Source organism: Equus asinus, chromosome 8, assembly GCF_041296235.1.
Source record: "Equus asinus isolate D_3611 breed Donkey chromosome 8, EquAss-T2T_v2, whole genome shotgun sequence".
NCBI lineage: Eukaryota > Metazoa > Chordata > Mammalia > Perissodactyla > Equidae > Equus > Equus asinus.
Window position 1 is genome coordinate 99975019 of NC_091797.1, and position 20383 is coordinate 99995401.

The window sequence follows — 20383 nt, forward strand, 5'->3', positions numbered from 1 at the left end:
GACCCCTGTAGGGGGCTCAGACCCTCAGATGCTGGTGACAGAGGTGACGTCAATCTCAGAGGAGTGAAGGTGTGATCAGGGGCCCCAGGGGGGTGGTTTATGTCTCACTTCCTCGTGGGCACACAGCACTGAGTACACTGAGGTCTCTGTCATATGTGTGACAGTAACAATCACCTCGTCCTCAGGCTGGAGCCCACAGATGGTCAAAGAGACCACGTTGCCTGACTTGGAGACAGAGAATCATCTGGAATCTCTCAGGGCCTGGTACTTCCAAGAGGCAGAGTTTTGGGGCAGCACCACTGACAGCTGGAACCAACACACATTATGGGATCTAGTGTTGCTGTTCCCGGAGCAGGAGATGGTGACCTCCTGGTCCAGGGTCCCTGACACCGAGGATGGCTGGGTCAGCAAAGACCGTGCCCAGGAACCTGAAATGAGGGACACAGAGTCACAGAGGTGGAGAGTCAGGGCCCTTCCCACACCCCAGGCTGGACACCAAGGGGAAGGAAAGGTCCCTGTATCCTCCTAGGGACCCGACCTGACCCCAGAGTCCAGTCACCTGTGAGTGAGTGAGGAGGGTGAGGAGAGGGGTCTGGACCATGATGGAGACGCCCCAGAGCTCTCTCTCCCTCCCCCAGCCGACACAGGGCTGCCCAATTATCTATCCCTCATCCCTTCCCTCACTCTGATGGGAGCAAGAGCCCTTCATCCAAATTGTTTCCCCTTCTCCTCCCCTCACCTCTCCCAGCCCGTCTGTGAACCAAGAGTCAATCCCCTTTGCCTTGGAGTTTATCATTGGATGACATGAGCTGGTAACTTACGATATGGGCTCTTCTGGGACCTTGGGAGGAAGGATCTGCTGGGGCCCAGGGTCACTGAGCAGAGGGCACCAGCTAAGCAGACAGGTGCTTGGGTCACAGCTCTATCTCATCACATGTGGTTCAGACACACGCCCACCGTGCCCCCTGCTGGCCCTGGTGCGCTTTGCACCATGTCAGAATACACTGTCAGCATCCCGCCTGTGGGAGGGCAGGGCCTCCCTAAGCATTGCGTTCTCCACAGTCCCCTCCTCACAAAGGGGTGGGACCCTCACCCAGGCCTTCACTGGGCTGCAACCTCCTCCCCACACTGACCCCTCAGTTTCATAGAGAGGCCTCCTCACATGGGGGGCTCACTGATGCCCCTTCAGTTGTTACACAGTGGAGCGCAGGGCCCTGAGAACTGGCCCCAGAGGGACAATTCCTGCTGCTTTCTCACAGCAGAAGGACAAAGGCCCTGAGACCAGCCACGTCTCACTGTTTGGGAAGGTGGAGGCGCTCCCCCTCTCTCTGACCCCACTTTCCACTGAGGCAGGTGCAGGCCCCTGGACCCTCCCCCTTCATGCCTCTCATGTCCCCCCTGGTGGTGATGGGGGTCCATCAACAGGAACAAGGCAGGGAGGTATTGAGAAGAGGCTGTTCTTCATCTTCAGACAGAGGTCGGCTGCTCTGGGACCCACCTCTCAGCACAGCTGTCCAGGATGACGCTGGGGTTGCAGCCCTGGGACCTAAGGGGATGGGGCTCCACGAAGAGGGCAGCGTCCCCATGGTGAAACCGAGACCCTTGTAGGAGGGAGAGACTGAGGAGTGAAGGGGGCTTAAGGATTGAGACCCCAGGAGACAAGGAAAGCAGACTTTGAGTGACTGAGCCATGGCTGAGTGACAGGAGAAAGGAGGTTTCACACCATCCTCTGGCCCACAGGGACCCTCACATCAGAAGATGACAATGACCACACATTAGAGCAGATGGAGCTGAGGTGATGGGCTATTTTGAGCAGGGGTCATGCTAGAGGTCCGGGGACCTGCACAGCTGCCTCTATTTATCCCCACCAGGCACCTTCTTAAGGAAACATTCAGAAAGGTGTATTTTGCCTACTCTTTTCCTTTTATTTCTTTCTCTCTCCCTTCCACACACACACACACACACACACACACACACACACAAATATAGGTAGAAATGTGCCGTGAATCAGCCATGATGGGCATTTGTACTGAAGAATTTCATACCATGAAAGAGACCAACTTTGCTTTAAACTTGGCTACTCTCTCACTTTTGTCCTAAAATTTTTACCTGTTCTGTGTATTTTGTGTATCATCACTTCTCTTCCTATGTATAGTTTTCGTGAAAAAATAATAAACGTGTGTGATTGAGCATCAATTTATTAACTAGAACACAGCTTTAATCGTACTCTTTTTTGTATCTAAAATACTCCATTTACAAAATAATTATGCAATTTTTTACCCAACCTGTTCACTGTAACAGAACTGTACTACTGAAAATATTGTGATATTTCTTTACTAATTTCTCAGTGAATAATTTAGCCTTTCACAGTGACAATAAAGACAAATTTCTCAGTGAATTCATAGAGATAGGAAGTTCACTAAATACATAGTCTCCGTTGCATAGAGAGAAAAAGTAGGTAATATATAGAGATGACTAGAGAAGAATTTACATAATTTGATAACTCAGATAAATATGGCTTTTCAAATGGAATTTCCAATGATTCTATTTTCCAAATGTGTGGAGGTATAATTAACAAGTAAATATTGTATTATATTGAAGGTGTGAAATGTGGTGATTTAATACATATATACACACACGTTTTTAAATGATTACCACAATAAATTAATTAACACATCCATCACCTTTTTGTATTTGGTGAGAATACTTAAGATCTACTCTCTTAACAAGTTTAAAGTTGTTCAACAATGTATTATAAACTATAGTCACCATGCTACATATTAGAGCCTCAGAAATTATTCATCTTTTTTTTTTGAGGAACATTATCCCTGAGCTAACATCTGCCACCAATCCTCCTCTTTTTGCAGAGGAAGACTGGCCCTGAGCTAACATCCGTGCCCATCTTCCTCTACTTTATAAGGAGAAGGCCTGCCATAGCATGGCTTGACAAGTGATGCGTAGGTCCGTGCCTGGGATCCAAAACAGCAAACCCTGGGACACTGAAGCGGAGTCCACGAATTTAACTGCTGTGCCACTGGGCCAGCCCCAGCAATTATTCATATTAATACGGAAAATGTATACCATTTGCTACTTTTCATTTAAATAGGAACAAATTTTATGTTCTTTGTCCTAGAAATGTCAGGTGACATCTCAGAAATGGTAGAAATGGGTGGGTTGGTATTTCAAATAAAAAAAATGTACTGTATTTATTTCCATCATGTCAGCTTTTAGGCCTCTCACTCTGAAATTTTCACTCTCCACTATAGTTGGGGTGCAGGTCTTTTTCCTACATATAGCTCGTTTCCAGAAACAGAGAACAATTATTGTGACACTCTCTTCAATTTTTCAAACAAACTATTTACTCTTCAATGATGCACTACAAGATATAAAAACACACTTATATAGAGAACACCAGGTGGGCGCCACAGTGTGGGGCATATGTTCACTCTGAAAATCCTATGATGACCCATCTCAGTGGTTCTGCGCTGATTGACACCTTGTCCTCCATTTTGTCACTCTGTCAATGGGGAGGTCAGATTTGATGACAGGTGAAAAGTTCTTAGCTTTATACCAAGAGTCCTCCAAGATGGGAAACCAGCACTGCTGCTCTAGAAGTATGTTCACAAGGATTCTGTGAATGTGGTTACAGCAAATGAGCTATCTAACTCTTCTCAGAATATTTGACACTACTTTTCATGTCCCCTTCTCCAATACATTATGCAGAGTTATAAATGCGTCTTATAATTTTCTTTTATTCCTCAGTTTATATTTTTGAAACTTCATTCAAATTGGTTGTGTTAAATTGTGTATCCATTTAGAAAAATGTACAATTTCCTAACTCCAATCTTGAACACTCTCCTCCAGAGAATATAAACAGTGAGAACACACCCAGCCCAAAATCCCTGAATTCAACACACAGAGGAGCTGGAGCCAAGAATCAGGTGCTGTATTTCCTGGGGAAGAGTGACAGGCAGGGTTCCCACTGTAGGGGAGGATGACAATTCCTCTACCCTCTAGGTCCTTCTGGTTAGTCTAAGAATTAAGTTGACATGAGACAGGATAACAGGAGAAAAATCAAAGTACAATAACATGTACACATGAAATAAAACCAGGAAAACCGAGTAACTCACCAAAATGGCCAAAGCCAGCATCTTAAATACCATCTTCAATGAAATAAGATGTATATAAAGAAAACACAAACCAATAAACAAAACAACACAAAAATATCCCTAATAAATATTTACACAAAAATCCAACCCCCCCCAAAAAAAAATCATACCAGCAAACCAAATTCAACAGTACCTTAAAAAATTTATACATTATGAACAAGTAAGATATTTGCTAGAATGCAAGGATGGTTTAACATATGAAAATCAATCAGTGTAATATAGTACATTAACAGTATGAAGGACAAAAAACACATGATCCTCTCAATTGATGTATAAGAAGCATTCAACAAGTTTCAACACTCTTTCATGAGAAAAACAAGACCGAAAAATTCAACCAACTCAAAATAGAAGAGCTCTACCTCAAGATAATAAAGGTCATATATGGCAGAATCACAGCTAACATTGTACCAGATGATGAAAAGCTGAAAGTTTTTCCTCTAAGATCAGAAAGAACACAAGGATGCCCACTCTCACCACTTCTACTGACTACACCACTGGAAGTCCTGGCTAGAGCAATTAGGCAAGAAGAAGAAATAAAAGACATCCAAATCAGAAAGGAACAGTTAAAACTGTCTCTGCAGATGATAGGATATTATATATAGATAACTCTAAAGACTCCACCAAAACCTGTTAGAATAAATAAACAAATTTAGAACATTTTCAGAATACAAAAACAAAATACAAAAGTCAGTTGTGCTTCCACACACTAACAACACACTACCTGCAAAAGAAATTTGGAAAACAATCCCATTTACAATGACATCAAAATGAATAAAACGCTTAGAAATAAATTTAACCAAGGAACTGAAACATCTGCACAACTAAAGAACATCGATGAAATAAATTGAAAAAGACACAAATCAACAGAAAGATATCCAATGTCCATTGGAAAAATTAGTATTGTTAAAACATCTATACTACCCAAGGTGTTATATAGACTCAGTGCAATTACTTTCAAAATCCAAATGCTATCTGTTACAGAAAGAAAAATATTTGACCCTAAACTTTACATGGAACCACGAAATACCTCAAACAGAAAAAAACAATGTTGAGAAAGAACAAAGCTGGAGGTCTCATAATTCCTGATTTCAAAACATATTGCAAAGCTACAACAGTCAATAAAGTATTACACTGGAAGAAAGACAGACATCTGTACAAATGAAACAGAATAGAGAGCCCAGAAATAAAGTCACGCATATATGGTCAACTGATCTTCAACAAGGTTGCCAAGAATACACAACGGAGAAATGATAGCTCTCCAAAAAAAGGTTTGCAGAAAACTGAATATGCATAGTCAAAAGAATAAAATTGAGGAGTCTGATCTAACATGATACACAGAAATGATTTCCAAGTGGATTAGAATTAAACATAATAATGGAGACTGTAAAAGTGTTAGAAGAAAACAGAATAAAAGGATAATGACATTGGTGTTGGCAATGATTTCTTGGGCATGACATCAAATCACAGGACACAAAAACAAAAATTAGAAAAGGGAGGTCACAGTTATCTGAAAATATACACAGCAAAGGAAACAGCAAGTGAAAAGACAACTTACAGAATGGGAAAAAAATATTTGTAAGCTATATATCTGATATGAGGTTATTATAAAAAAATACATAAAAGAACACCTATGACTTAATAGAAAAAGTCAAATAACCTGATTGAAAAATGGGCAAATGTTTGATGTAAAGTGATGCAGCCACTGTGGAAAATAGTACAGGGTTTCCTCAAAAAATTAAAAGTACAACTACTATACGATGCAGCTCTCCCACTTCTGGGTACTTATCTAAAAAATTGAAATCAGGATCACAAAGAAAAAATTTCCCTCCTGTGTTCATTGCAGCATCACGCACAATATTCATGAGGTAGAAACAACGTAAATGTCCTCTGACAAATGAAACAGTAAGGAAAAATTAATATATACATGCAATGGAATATAATTCAGTGAGGAACCAAAAAAACAAAAAGGAAATCCTGCCATATGCTACAACATGAATGAACCTCAAGGGGCATTATGCTAAGTGAAATAAGCCAGACACAGAAGGACAAATACTGTAATACGGCACTGTTCCAGTTATATGAGATTTCTAAAATAGACAAACTCATCCAGATGCTGCAGGAGCAGCAATGGTACTCATGTCTTAGCCCTTGCCCTTTCTCCAGCAGTGGCAAATGGCACCTGAGACCTGAGGCTTCAGGAGCCACAGCAGAACCCATGACCCAGCCCCCAGTGGTGGCACTCCTGACACACACTCTACCAGCAGCAGGGAATGCCTACAAGACCCTGGTCACCCAGCAGTGACAGTGACACCTGTGAACCTACTGCTCCTGGCAGCAATGCTGCCATAAAACCTGGGAGCAGCAGCACAAGTGGAGCACAGGGCAGCCTCACCCAAGCCCATGGAGGGCCAGTGGGAAAATATGACACTCAGGAGACTCCAAATGCAGAGGAAGTGTTTGCAGGCTGGTGACCGTGATGGTGACACCTGAGAATGCAGGAACATCATAAACATCAAGGCACCAACAACCTTGGAATCACAAGCAGCACAGGGACAGTACTGACAATGCCTTTGCAGTGGCAGTGGATGGTGAAATGTGCAGGCTCTCAAAAACATGCAGAAGCAGCCTAGAATCAAAGCACCCAAAGTCTTACCCAAATAAGAAAGGTGTTTACTGCCACAAATGCACTGGCACAGGATCAACTCATCAAGCACCATGAAGAACTACAGTAACAAGGCAGAACAAAAAGGAAATGAGAAGTCTCTAGAAATCAAACTGGAAGTCATGGAAGACTGCCATCTGACTGACAGGGAACTCAAATAGCTGTCATGAAGAAACTCAATGAGCTACAAGAAAACTCAGACAATTCAATGAGCTCAGAAATAAAATTAACGAAGAGAAGGAGTACGTCATCAAAGAGACTGAAACTTTAAAGAAACAAACAAACAGAATTTCAAGAGAAGAACATGATAAATGAGATGAAAAATAAAGTAGAAAGCACTGGAAATAGAGCAGCCCATATCAAAGAGAGAAGTAGCAAACTCAAAGATAGAGACGTAGAAATGATTCAGGTAGAAGAGGAGAGAGAACTAACATTTTTTAAAAAATAAAGAAATTCTATGAGAAATATATGACTCAATTAGGAAAAGCAACATAAGGATAACAGGTATCCCAGAAGGAGAAGAGAGTGAGAAAGGAGCAGAGAGCTTAGTCAAAGAAACAATAGCTGAGAATTTCCCAATCTTGAGGAAAGAACCGGATATACCAGTACATGAAAGAAATAGAACTCCTAAGTATCTCAATGCAAAAAGACCTCTCCAAGGCATGTAACATTAAAACTGTCAAAAGTCAATGATGAGAAAGAATATTGAGGGTGGCCGGAGAGATGAAAATAATTTACAAAGGGAACCCCCATGAAGCTATCAACAAATTTTTCAGCAGAAACTCTACAGGCTAGGAGAGAGTGAAATGATATATTCAAAATATTGAAAGACAAACACTATCAGCCAAAAATACCCTATCCAGCAAAGTTCTCCTTCAGATATAAAGGAGAAACAAAGGCTTTCACAAACAAATCTGAGAGAGTTTATCACCAGTAGACCTCCCTTACAAGAAAAGTTCAAAGGAGCACCGTACCTGAAACTAAAAGCAAAAGGTTGACAAGATTTCAGCTTGGTGATAAAGACACAGACAGAATCAGAAAATTGCAACTCTATATCCTACTAAGTAAACAGTTATACCATAAAGGCTAAATGGGAAAAAAACACATCAAAAATAACTATAACCACTTTAATATAACAAACTCACCACACATAAAGGATAATTTGTGACAATAAAAACATAGAACAGGATGAAGAAAAGGATAGTATCTTCATAGGCTAATGGAGATAAAGTGCTATCAGGAGAAAAAGGACCTCTCATTTAGGAGATCTTTTATACAAACCTTATGTTAACCACAAAACTGGAAAATCAGAGCAGAGTCATAAATCATAAATAAAAAGGAAAATGAGAAAAACATCACAAAAACCCAGCAGACTGAAACTGCAGACAGAATTACAGGGAAAAAGAAACAAGGAAACATAGAACAACCGGATAACAATAGATAAAATAGCAGTATTAAACCCTCGCATATCAATAATCACTCTAAATGGGAATAGATTGAATTCATCAATCAAAAGACACAGAGTGGCTGAATAGATTAAAAGACAAGACCCAATAATATGCTGCCTCCAAGAGAGCTAAGTCAGGTCTAAAGACACACAAAGGCACAGAATGAATGGATGGAAGATAATACTCCAAGCAAATAGCAACTGAAAGAAAGTAGGTGTTGCCACACTTATATTAGACGAAATAGACTTCAAGCCAAAAAAGATAGCAAGAGACAAAGATGAGCATTCTATAATGATAAAAGGGACATTCCACCCAGAAGACATGACATATTCATATGTATGCATCAAACATAGGAGCACCAAATGATATAAAGGAACTATTAACAGAAGTAAAGAGAGAAATTGACAGCAACAGAATAATAGTAGGGGACTTTAACACCCTACTTACAATAATGGATAGATCATCCAGACAGAAAGTCAACAAGGAAACATTGCCATTAAAGCAAACACTAGACCAGATGGACTTTCTCTCTCTATATATATAATATTCTACTGTAAAGTACCAGCATAGATATTCTAAACATTCTTCTCAAGTGCACATGGGACATTCTCAAAGATAGACCATATGTTGGACAACAAAATAAGCATCAATAAATTTAAGAAGATTGAAATCATATCAAGCATCTTTTCTGACCACAGTGGTGTGAAATTGGAAATCAACTAGGAGAAGAAAACTAGGAAACTCACAAATACATGGAGACTAAACTACATGCTACTGAACAACTATTGGATCAATGAAGAACTCAAAGGAGAAATCAAAAAAGCACCCGGAGACAAATGAAACTGAAAACACAACATAGCAAAACTTACAGGATGCAGTAAAAGCAGTATGGAGAGTGAAGTTTATAGCAATACAAGTATACCTCAAAAAACAGGAAAAATCTCAAATAAATAATCTAACTCTACCTAAAAGAAGTAGGAGAAAAAAGACAAATAAGCCCAAAGTCAGCAGAAGGAAGGAAATAATAAAAATCAGATCAGACATAAATGAAATATAGACTAAAAAAAGAAAAGAAAGGATCCACGAAAATAAGAGCTGCTTCTTCAAAAAGAAAAACAAAATTGACAAACCCTTAGCAAGACTCACGAATAAAAAAAGAGAGAATGTTCAAATAAAATGAGAAATGAAAGAAGAGAAATTACAACAGATACTACAGAAATAGAAAAGATTATTTGAAAATACCAAGAAAAGCCATATGCCAATATATTGAATAACCCAGAAGAATAAGATAAATTCTTAGAATCATGTAACCTCCTGAAGCTGAATCAGGAAGAAATAAAGAGCCTGAATAGATCAGTCACTAGTAAGAAAGCTAAAACAGTAATACACACCTCCCAGGAAACAAAAGTCCAGGACCAAATGGCTTCTCTGGTGAATTCTACCAAACTTTCAAAGACTTGATATTTATCCTTATGAAATTCTTCCAAGAAGTTGAAGAGGATGGGACACTCCCTAACTCATTTTATGAGGCCAACATTACCCTAAAACTAAAGCCAGATAAGGACAATGCAAAAAAGGAAAGTTACAGACTAATATTGCTGATGAACACAGACGCAAAAATCCCTAACAAAATATTAGCAAATCAAATACAACAATACATTAAAAGAATCGTACACCATGATGAATTGGGATTTATTCCAGGGATGCAGGGATGGTTCAACATCATCCACAAAACAATCAATGTGAGACACCACATTAACAAAATGAAGAATAAAAAACTCATGAACATCTCAATAGATGCGGAGAAAGCACTTGTCAATATCCAATATCCAATTATGATAATGACTCTCAATAAAGTAGGAATAGAATGAAAGTACCTGAATGTAAAAAAGGCCATATACCACAAACCCTCAGCAAACATCACACTCAATGGTGAAAAAGTGAAAGCTATTCCTCTAAAGACAGGAACGAGACAAGGATGGACACTCTCACCATTATATTCCACATAGTATTAGGAGTCCTAGCCAGAGAATTTAGGCAATAAAAAGAAATAAAAAGGATCTGAATTGGAAAGGAAGAAGTTAAACTGTCACTATTTTTGGATGGCATGATTTTCTATGTAGAAAACCCTAAAGAATTAACCAAAAACTACTAGAAATAATTAATGAATACAGTGAAGTTTCAGGGTACAAAATCAACATATGAAAATCAGTTGTATTTCTATACACTAACAAGGAACTAGCAGAGAGAGAAATCAAAAATAAAAATCCATTTACAGTCTCAAAAAAGTGAATAAAATACCTACGAATAAATTTAACCAAGGAGGTCAAAGACCCATACACTGAAAAATATGGCACTATTGAAAGAAATTGAAGAAGACATAAAGAAATGGAAAGCTATTCCATGTACATGGACTGGAAGAATAAACAGAGTTAAAATGTCTTTATTACATAAAGCAATCTGCAGAATCAATGCACTGTGAATGAGAATCTCAACAACATTTTTCATGGAAATACAATGATGAATCCTAAAATTTATATGGAACAACACAAAACTCTGAATAGCCAAAGGAATCCTGAGAGAAAAGACAAAGCTGGAGGTATCACACTTCCTGAATTCAAAATAGACTACAAAGCTACAGTAATCAAAACAGCATGGTAGTGGCAGAAAAACAGACACTCAGATCCATGGAACAGAATTGACAGCCCAGAAATAAACCACACATCCAAGGGGAGCTAATTTTCGACAAAGGAGCCAAGAATGTATGAGAGAGAAAGGAAAGTCTTCAAAAAATTGTGTTGTGAAAATTGGACAGTCACATGGAAAAGAACGAAAGTAGACCATTATCTTACACCACACACAAAAATTAACTCAAAATGGATTAAAGACTTGAATGTAAGATCTGAAATCATAAAAGTCCTGGAAGAAAACACAAGCAATATACTCTTAAATGTCAGCTTTAGTATCTTTTTGAATATCATGCACCCTTAGGCAAGAGTAACAAAAGGAAAAATAAACACATGGGACTACATCAAACTAAAAAGCTTCTGCATAGCAAAGGAAACCATCAACAAAATGCAAAGACAAACTAAGTTAGGAGAAGATGTTTGCATTAATATTTGGATTAGTATCCAAAATACATAAAGAATTCATACAACTCAACATCAACAGTAAAACCCAATTAAATAATGGGCAGAGGATCTGAACAGACATTTTTCCAAAGAAGATATACAGATGAACAACAGGCACTTGAAAAGATGTTCAGCACTAACGATTAGGGAAATGCAAATCAAAGCTACAGTGAGATACCCCCTCACACCCAATCAGAATGGCTATTCAAACAGACCAGAAATAGCAAGTGTGTTTTAGGACGTGGAGAAAGGAGAACCTCATATACTGCTGGTGGGATGTTAACTGTTGTAGCCACTTTGGAAAACAGGATGGAGATGCCTCAAAAACTAATACTTGAACTACCATATGAAAGAAAGATGGAATCCTTTCTCCCCCAATCCTAACTCCCTATGGCTTTTCACCCCAGATAGCCAATTTCTTTGCAAACTTATCAAGACTTAAAAGAAATTACACTGTTTAAATCTCCACGATAAACTTCTTGGGAAGCATAATGGATCTAGAAAGGAGATCCCCTCTGCCCCAAATGATCGCAGGAAAGCGGGAAGGAGCATTTTGAGGACAAGCTGGCACAAAGATCACGGCTCTCCACTCCTAATCATGTTTTCATTATGGTAAAATACATATAACCCAAAATTGACCGTTCCGACCGTCTTTACGTGTGCACGCAGCGGCATTAAGTCCATCCGCAATGCTGTGCAGCCATGGCCACTACCCTTTTCCAGAACATTCCCCATCTCATACAAACCCTGTTCCCATTGAACATGAACGCCCAGCACCCCCCTCAGGCCCTGGGACCCGCGGGTCCGCTCTCTGACCGTTGATCCGCCTGCTCCAGCTTCTCACGTCAGTGACATCCGCCCTTCAGTTCCACCCTCTCAACCACCACATCTACGGTTTGTAGTTTTCTCTCAAAACTGCCCCAAATGACACCGACAGGAAATGCAACTGCAAAACAGTGATTCTCCGTGATCGCTATCACATCAATCGATGATAAAGCCGTTGACAAACTACTTTCTGCAGTTTTTGAAATTTCAATATTACCCAAAAGACCTAAATGACGAGGCTGTTTAGAGTTGAAATCCTGCACAAATCGCCCTATTTTACCCTCGTGCTTCCCAAAGCCTCAAGTTAAATGAGCCAAACCCACTGACTCCGCGCTCAGGAGCCACTCGGACGCCCTGAGCCCCGCCCTGTGCCCCCTCGGCCGGGCCTGGAGCCCTCGGTCCCTGAGGACAAACCTGCACATCCTCCTCAGGGGGCACGCGGGGCGGCGACACCTTGGTCAGTCAGCGCGTTCAGGACGAGGAGCGCGAGCGGAGTCTGGTCCCTGCTCAGCGCCCGCGACTGTCGCCTGCCACACACGACCGGGGTCGGCGCCCTCACCAGGGTCCAGGCTGTGAGGGGCCGCTGCCGCCAACGTCCCCGCTGCCAAGTCCGCTGACGCCCAACGGTCGCCGCCGCCGCCGGCTCTGAGGGCCCTGGGGGAGGGGCTGGCCGCTGCGGCCCCGCCTCCAAGCGCCGACCACGCCCCCGACACGCCCACCGCGGACTTCCGGCTGGCGGGGGAATCCGCTTCTCACCTCAGGGCCGGCTCCTTTAGCGCCCTCTCTGGTCGCGGTGAGTAATGCAGGAAGGCTGTGCGGGGCTGCGTGATGGACATCCAAAATGCCGCCAACCACGCCTACCGTGTGCTCTTGATCTGCGTCTATCCTTCTACCAAAACCATTCAGCTCTGAACGCTGTAACTTTGACTGTTACAAGCTTGTGGCCTTATTTCTCCCACTTTATTCTCTTATTTCAGTGTTTTAGCTATGCGTGCTCCTTAGCTTTTCCATACACATTTTGGCATAATTTTTTCTGTATCTACAAAATGTCTTGTTGAGATTTTGATGGGAATTATATTAAATACATATATCAATTTAAAAGAAAATTGACTTCTTTACAATACTAAATTTTCCGACTCACAAATGTACTGCATCTCTCCATTTATTTAGATCGACTTTTTTTGATTAATTTCATCTGCATTTGAAAGTTCTCAGAATCCAAGATCTGTACAAGATTTCTACAAATTTTTTGTGTATTTCTTAGAATTACACTGAAGTTTTTCATCTTTGAAGAATAGTAACTGATTATATACTTTAAATTTCTGCCAATGCTGTCATTGCTAGTATACTGAAATACAAATGATTTTTATATACTAATTTTGTGGCCTCCCAATTTGGTGAAGCCATTTATTACTTATAGAAATTTTCATTTGTAGATTCCGTGGAAATTTCTATGGAAACAGTCATGTCCTTTGCAAAAGAGGCATGGTTGCATTTCTTCTTTTTCTATATGTATGTCTTTTCTTTTCTTGTCTCATTGCACTCACTGGAACTTCCAGTATGATATTAAATAAGAGTAGTGAGGATGGGCCTCCTTGCCTTGTTCTCAGTGATAGGAGGAAACTGTTAAATATTTCCTTGTTAGGGATACTGATAGCTGTAGGTTTTTGTGGATGAATTTTATCAGGGTGAGGCTGTTCTTTATGCCTAACATAATGAGATTTTTTTAATCATGTGTTAAATTTTGTCAAATTGTTTTATACATTGATTGATATGATCATGTGATTTTTCTTCTTTAATCTTTCAATATGGTTAATTACGTTGATTGATTTTTCATATTGAACTAGGCTTGCATCCCTGCAGTAATCCACAGTTGGACATGCTATATAATTCATTTTATATATTGTGAAATATAATTTGATAGTATATTAAGGAATTTTATGTCTATAATTGTGAGGGATATTGGTCTATATATTTTTGTGCATTTTAAATTAATATGTCTTCTATGTTGTTGGATTTAGTGTCTATGAATGTTGCTTGGATCTTATCAGTTCATCACGTTGAGTTCTCTTATATTCTTGCTGACTTTCTGTTGAGTTTTTTATCAGATGTTAAGAAGGCTTTATTGAAGTCATAAGGTGTATTTGTGGATCTACTTCTCCTTTCACTGATATCAGTTTTGCTTCACATATTTTGCATCTCCTTGCTGAGACTTTCAATTATTCCATTTATTTCAAGTTTATTCATATGTGTGTTAATTTATTTTGATAATAGTTGCTTTTAATCATTGTCAGATAGGTAATTCTAACATTTTTGTCATGTCTGTGTTGGCCTCTATTGTTTGTCTTTCTTCACTGTGTGATGTTTTCCTGATTCTTAGTGTGAAGAATTATTTTCGATTGAAAGCTGAACATTTTGGGTATTGTATTATGAGACTTTGGGTAGTATTTAAACTTTTTGTCTTAGCTGGCTTTCTGTTACATCACTCCAGCAGGGGAGAAGAGGTGAGCAACACCTCATTCCTTCTAGGTGTGGGGAAATGTTCAGATTCCCCATTGCAGGTGGAGATCTTTTCCCTGCTGGGAGGGGGTAGGAGTGCAGACTTCCCACCAAGCCTCCACAGATACTCCCTGGATGGGAGAGGTAGGAGTGTCTCCTTATTGACGCAAATATGCCTACACTGACTCCAGGAGGGCAGGGCAGCTCATTACCACATGGCAGTGATAAAGGTCCCCACTCTGCTCTTGGCCTGCTCTGTGTCTACCTCTGTGGGTATGTGGAGGAGCACCCACCCCTTCACGGCTGGGTGGAGAGTGGAAATCCAGCACCCACAAGCTCTCTACTGATGCCACAGGGAGAGGGCTGCGTTACCACCTGACATTCCTCCCATTGAAAGCTGGGGTCTAGGTACCTCCCTCTACCCAGAGCTGAATCTAGTGCTCCTTGTCACTGACCAATAGCTTGGAAATGACATTGTGTCATGCTTAAAGTTTTGTTTGAAATGACCATGAGACTCTGTCTGGTCACTCAGGTCACTCCCTGTGGAACCCTCATCTGAGTGCCCTGAGACTGCCCTGCTGCGAGGAAGCCCAGGTCACTTGGGGAGGTCTCACATAGGTCCTCTAGCCAAATCCAGCATCAACTACACACATGGGAGTGAAGTCACCTCCCCTGGATTCCAACCCCTAGTTTTCCAGTCAGGCCCAGCCAGGGGTCTTCTCTGCTGAGGCCCCAACATCATAGAGTAGAAAGAAGCCGTCCCCACTACGTCTTGTCTGAATTCCTATCTTGTGTCCATGAGCAAAATTAAGTGGTGTTTTTATGCCAATATTTTGGGGAAATTTAAAAATTTTTTCCTTGTTGATTTGTTTTGTACAGTAATAGCGATAAGAATAATGCTCTCATAGAAAACTCAAAATGCACAAAAGTGTGTGTATTAAAATCTGAGTTTCCTCCTTCCTTCCTGACAGCCTTCCAGTTTCTGCCACTGGAAGAAACATGGTTAAATTTCCAATTTACTTCTGGATTTATTAATTGAACAATCATTAGCACCGACTCTGTAACAGGCATTTTTCTAAGGGCTTCACAACACTGCATTTTATAATGATTTCTTAGAGATGAAACCAAATGCGCAGACAACAAAATATATTTGCAAACTGGATTCATGATTTTTTTGTAAAATGTGCATCAAAAGACACTATCAACAGATTAAAAGGAAATCCACAAAATGTGAGAAAATATTTGCAAGTCATATACTTAATAAGGGATTATTATCCAGAAAATGTATGTAACCCCTAAAACTCAACAACAAAAAACACGGACAACCCAATTCAAAATTAGGCAAAGGATTTGAATAGAAATTTCTCCAGTATAGATATTCAAATCGCCACTCTCTTGCATGGATGGTTTAAAGAGCATTAGTGCTCAGCAGGGGCGGCTCCTAATCATGCTCTGTCCACTGTTAGTTGGCCGGTCATAGACAACCACAAAGTAAAACAAACACATGGCATAGAAAAGGAAGATTGTGAGGAAAATGTATGATTGATAGTGGTTGTTTTAAAATGTGTGTATTTCAGTATTTTCTAGTCTTCAATAATTGATTATTTTTATAACAAAAGATTAGTGAATATATAAAATTAAATGTTATGTCTGATATTGAATCCAGTTCCGTAATAATAGTTTGTGAATAATCAAGGGCAAATTCCTAATCAGCACATGATGAATGAAGTGGAAACGTATGTGGATCCTTGGAGACAGTCTTGGAAGACAATTCCGTTGGGCTTCAAAAAAGACAGAAAGGGACAGGACTCTGTCATGGATTCATAGCATGTGTTTTAGTGTTTACACGTTTGTAGATTGGTTATTTTATGTTGCTTTACTATGTCATCGCCTAGAGTACCAGGGGCTCTATTCTCATTTCTTTCTTGTACCTCTCCTTGCCCTTTCTTCTTCCAACAATTAGATAGTACAACAGCAGCTCAATCTGTGCCTGTGAACCAACCACATCCATAAACACTGGTCCTTGGTCTATGTCAAGTTCCCCGAGTAATTGATGAGAAGCGCCACCATTGAACTTACAGTTATTCTGTGTCTTTCTAGCTCCCCAAAAAGATCTTGTGGAGAATGTTCATCAATACAGGGCAGATGGGAGGTCCCATGCATTACCAAGCTAAGAGAGACTTTCTTTGCCTAAAGTAGAATTGTGATTTTCTTGGTTCCTTTCTTTTTCAATCAATTTCTGATATACACACCTAATCATATGCATTACACACTCCCTAATTTTGACTGCCTAAGAGTGTTTAGTCAAGGGGTTGAGGAGGAGGATCTTACAATTGACACCTGACTCAAGAATGGATGCAAAATTGGTGGGATCAGATTAAAAATGTACATTACTGAGCCTTTTCTACAGTAGGGATTTTTCCTCTTCAGATTAAGAATTTTGTAACTGTCAACCAAAATGGCCCTGACAGGTACATTCTCCAAGACGAACTCCTGCCTTTTCCACAGGTGTTGTCTCCTCTAGCTTTTGTGGGCCTTGACATGACCACACTTTCCTATCTTATTTTTCAGTCACCAAGGGAGCAAAAGATCTGTGCAAACAGTGCACAGAGTAATCTGTTTCTAGGACTGTTTACTTTTTGTAATTGCAGGTGGCATCGAGAAAAAGACAAAATGGTATACATTGTAGATTCACTCTGATGAAAATGGTATATATTGTAAATTCACTGTCTGATGAAAAAATGTAAGAATAGTGGTGCTTACTTGCTGGCTTTTGTCTGGAGTGCCGCCCTGGCCCCAGCCACCTGTTGGGAATGATGCTCGCAGTTTTAGTCAGATAAGTTGATTTTCCAAGTAACAAAATTCCACCATGTTTCTACAATCCCTGGAGTATTCTTGTAGTGACAGAGGGATGGAGTGTCTGGGTGATCCTCTGTGACAGTCCTGGGGTGAGGGTCACAGGCTATGGCTATGGAGGAGTTCCCAAGAGGAGATGGGACTTTCCTCTGCCACTGCAGGGTCTAGAGGAGGATGAGGAGATTGTAGAGAGTTCGTTGTAGAGATTTGTTGAGGAAGGAGCGAGCAGGGAAGGTGCACCCTCAGGGCTGGGGCAGCCACAGCTGATTCTCAGTCAGGCCTTTACACAGGCTGCACAGGGGCAGCTCAGGTCAATAGTCAGCGGGATATTGGGGTCACACTCTTAATTCATTAATCCACCAAAGCAGCAGCTCAGACAGCCACTTTCCCAGTTAGTTTACGTTAACTGCTCATCCAGGGTTGGTCAGTTGACTGAAAGCTAGTTCTTGTCAGAACCGTCATGTGACAGTTGCTGTGGAAAGTCTGGGCTTCTGAGGCAGTCAGAGAGCCAAACAGACACTGTTCACTCAGGGTGGTCCCCTAACCATCAGGAAGGCTCACCAGGAGGCAGGTGACAGTGTGAGCATGTTGGGGAAGGATGAACACAAGTTTGAACATCCCTTTTCCTTCTGAGGGGCTTTAATCCAGGTAAATTGCTTCACATTTGGATAAGGGATTGAAATGTGGAGGCAAGAGGCCGGATCATGGATTTAGCCCCCACCAACTTTTCTTTTGGTTTGGACACATCATCCAGGGCATCAACTTTTTCCCCACAGAAACCTTTCATCAGGTTGTTTTCAGGAAGAGAATGATGGAGGATCTTGATTCAGGCATCTGGGGTGTGATCTACTGGTCTCAGGTTTTCCGATTTCTGTACCCAGGGAACCAACTACATTCCTGCCTCAGATCTCTCATTCATCAGTGTTGTGACTCTGGACAGGTCACTTAACCTCTCTAAATTTAATTGCCTTCAACTGCAAGAGGTGTGCTGTGTCCCCTGTTCTGCACCCCGCATAGGGTTACAATGGGGATCACAGGAGATGAAAACAGACATTCTCCATGAACTGTGGGCATCCTTCCCATGTAAAGGTTGGAGAATAAGCTTCCATCCTCCCCTGTTCTGTAGCCATCCCCTCTCTGTAGTCAACCACCAGCAACATGTAGCTTATTCTTCAGACATTTAATAACTGAAGTCTTATTGAGCATTTGTGAATAATCAGTACTTGGTCTTAAAGCTTTACTTGTTTGTAATAATGATAGCCCTATAATATAATAGTAATAAATGGGCCCTTCAAGTTTTCATATGACAGCACAGAGAACTGAGACACAGAGCAGTTATATAACTTTCCCAGGGTCATGTGACATCTAAGTGGGATTTGAACCCAGGTCATCAGGCACCTGCACCCATGCTCTCTGTCACTGTGCTCTGCTGCTTGTGTTGTCTCATCTAAATCAAAGCATTTTCCCACACAATCCAAGTGTTTTCAGTGAACATTAAACTGCATGCTTTTCTGGAAGAACAACTTTAATGCAAGTAGTTCTGTTGGGCAGCCTGTGAATAATGGTATCAAAAGTTTGAACTGAGAATACCTTATTCTTGACTTTCCTGTGGTCTTCTACCAGCAGTATGTCAAAAGCTGTCTCTAGTGTGATTGCGTATCCCAGGATCTAACCTTATGGATACAAAGAGAAAATTGTACTTTGTTTAAGGAGAGATACAGCCCAATTCCAGCAGTGGGTCAGAACAATGGGCATCTTGTCACATGCCAGGGTGCACCACACACAGGACTCCATTGAAGGTGCTGTGGAAATTCAATGTGTAAGTTAATTTAAGGATAATCATCATAATTTTTCCATGTCCCTTTTTCAAGACAATACTTTAAAAATCCTAAGCCATGTCTTTCTTCATTTACATAGGAAAAGTTTAACTTACCAAGTCAATCAGTAGTGTTTCAACTACAGGAGTAAAGATGCATTTATTGTCCAAATTTGGCTCACATTTAACAATAAACCATGTGTCGAACTAATATTTATATATCAGCTGCTCACTTAGCATTAGCCAAAATAGATCTCTCATGGAAATACTGCTGCCATATTATTCTTTAATTAGTAGACTTTACTATTTAAAACAGTTCTATATTAATAACAACAACAAAAATTGAGCAGATAATAAAGTTTTCATATCCTTCCGCCCACCTGCCAGTTCCTACTGTCATTAAAATCTTGCGTTAATGTGGAGCATGGAACAGTTAATGAACCAATATTTTTCACATTGCTGTTAACTCAATTCCTTAGTTTACATTAGGGTTTATTCTTTTGCTGTACATTTCTACATTCTACGTTCAAATACATCCTGTCTTATGTCACCATTACACTGTCATGGAGGATGATTTAACTATCCTAACAACACCCTGTGCTTCACCTATCTTCCATAATTGATTAGGACAAAGTATTAGCCAATAGTTACAATGGAATGTTTTACCTAGAATTGAATCCAGTCACCTAAGAAAATATTGCATGTAATCAAATGAAAAATCATATAGAAAAGAGGATAATTGCAGTGGTAAATATATGTACCTTTGGAGAGTGAAATTGTTTTGGGAGGTGACAAGAAGATAACACCTGCTCAGCAGGATTTCACAATAGGTGAGAGGAGTAATGGAAATGTGTAACCGAATCATCGCATGTAGTGTAGGATCATTTGTGACTATTTCACATTGCATTAGGCTGCTTTTTTCTACAAAGCTAAATACTTTTTTTCTCATTTATTTTCTGCTGTTTTCATTTCTCTCT

At 40.4% G+C, this 20383-nt stretch overlaps 1 long non-coding RNA gene across 3 annotated transcripts in view; it reads right to left on the minus strand.

Annotated features, from left to right (window-relative positions):
* LOC106848268 (uncharacterized) overlaps positions 1-20383 on the minus strand; it is a 57839-nt gene that overhangs the window by 26689 nt on the left and 10767 nt on the right. For all 3 annotated transcript variants that reach the window (XR_011505511.1, XR_011505510.1, XR_011505509.1), the window contains exon 3: positions 12650-19392. This is a non-coding gene — a long non-coding RNA (uncharacterized lncRNA). The remainder of the gene's footprint in view (positions 1-12649; positions 19393-20383) is intronic.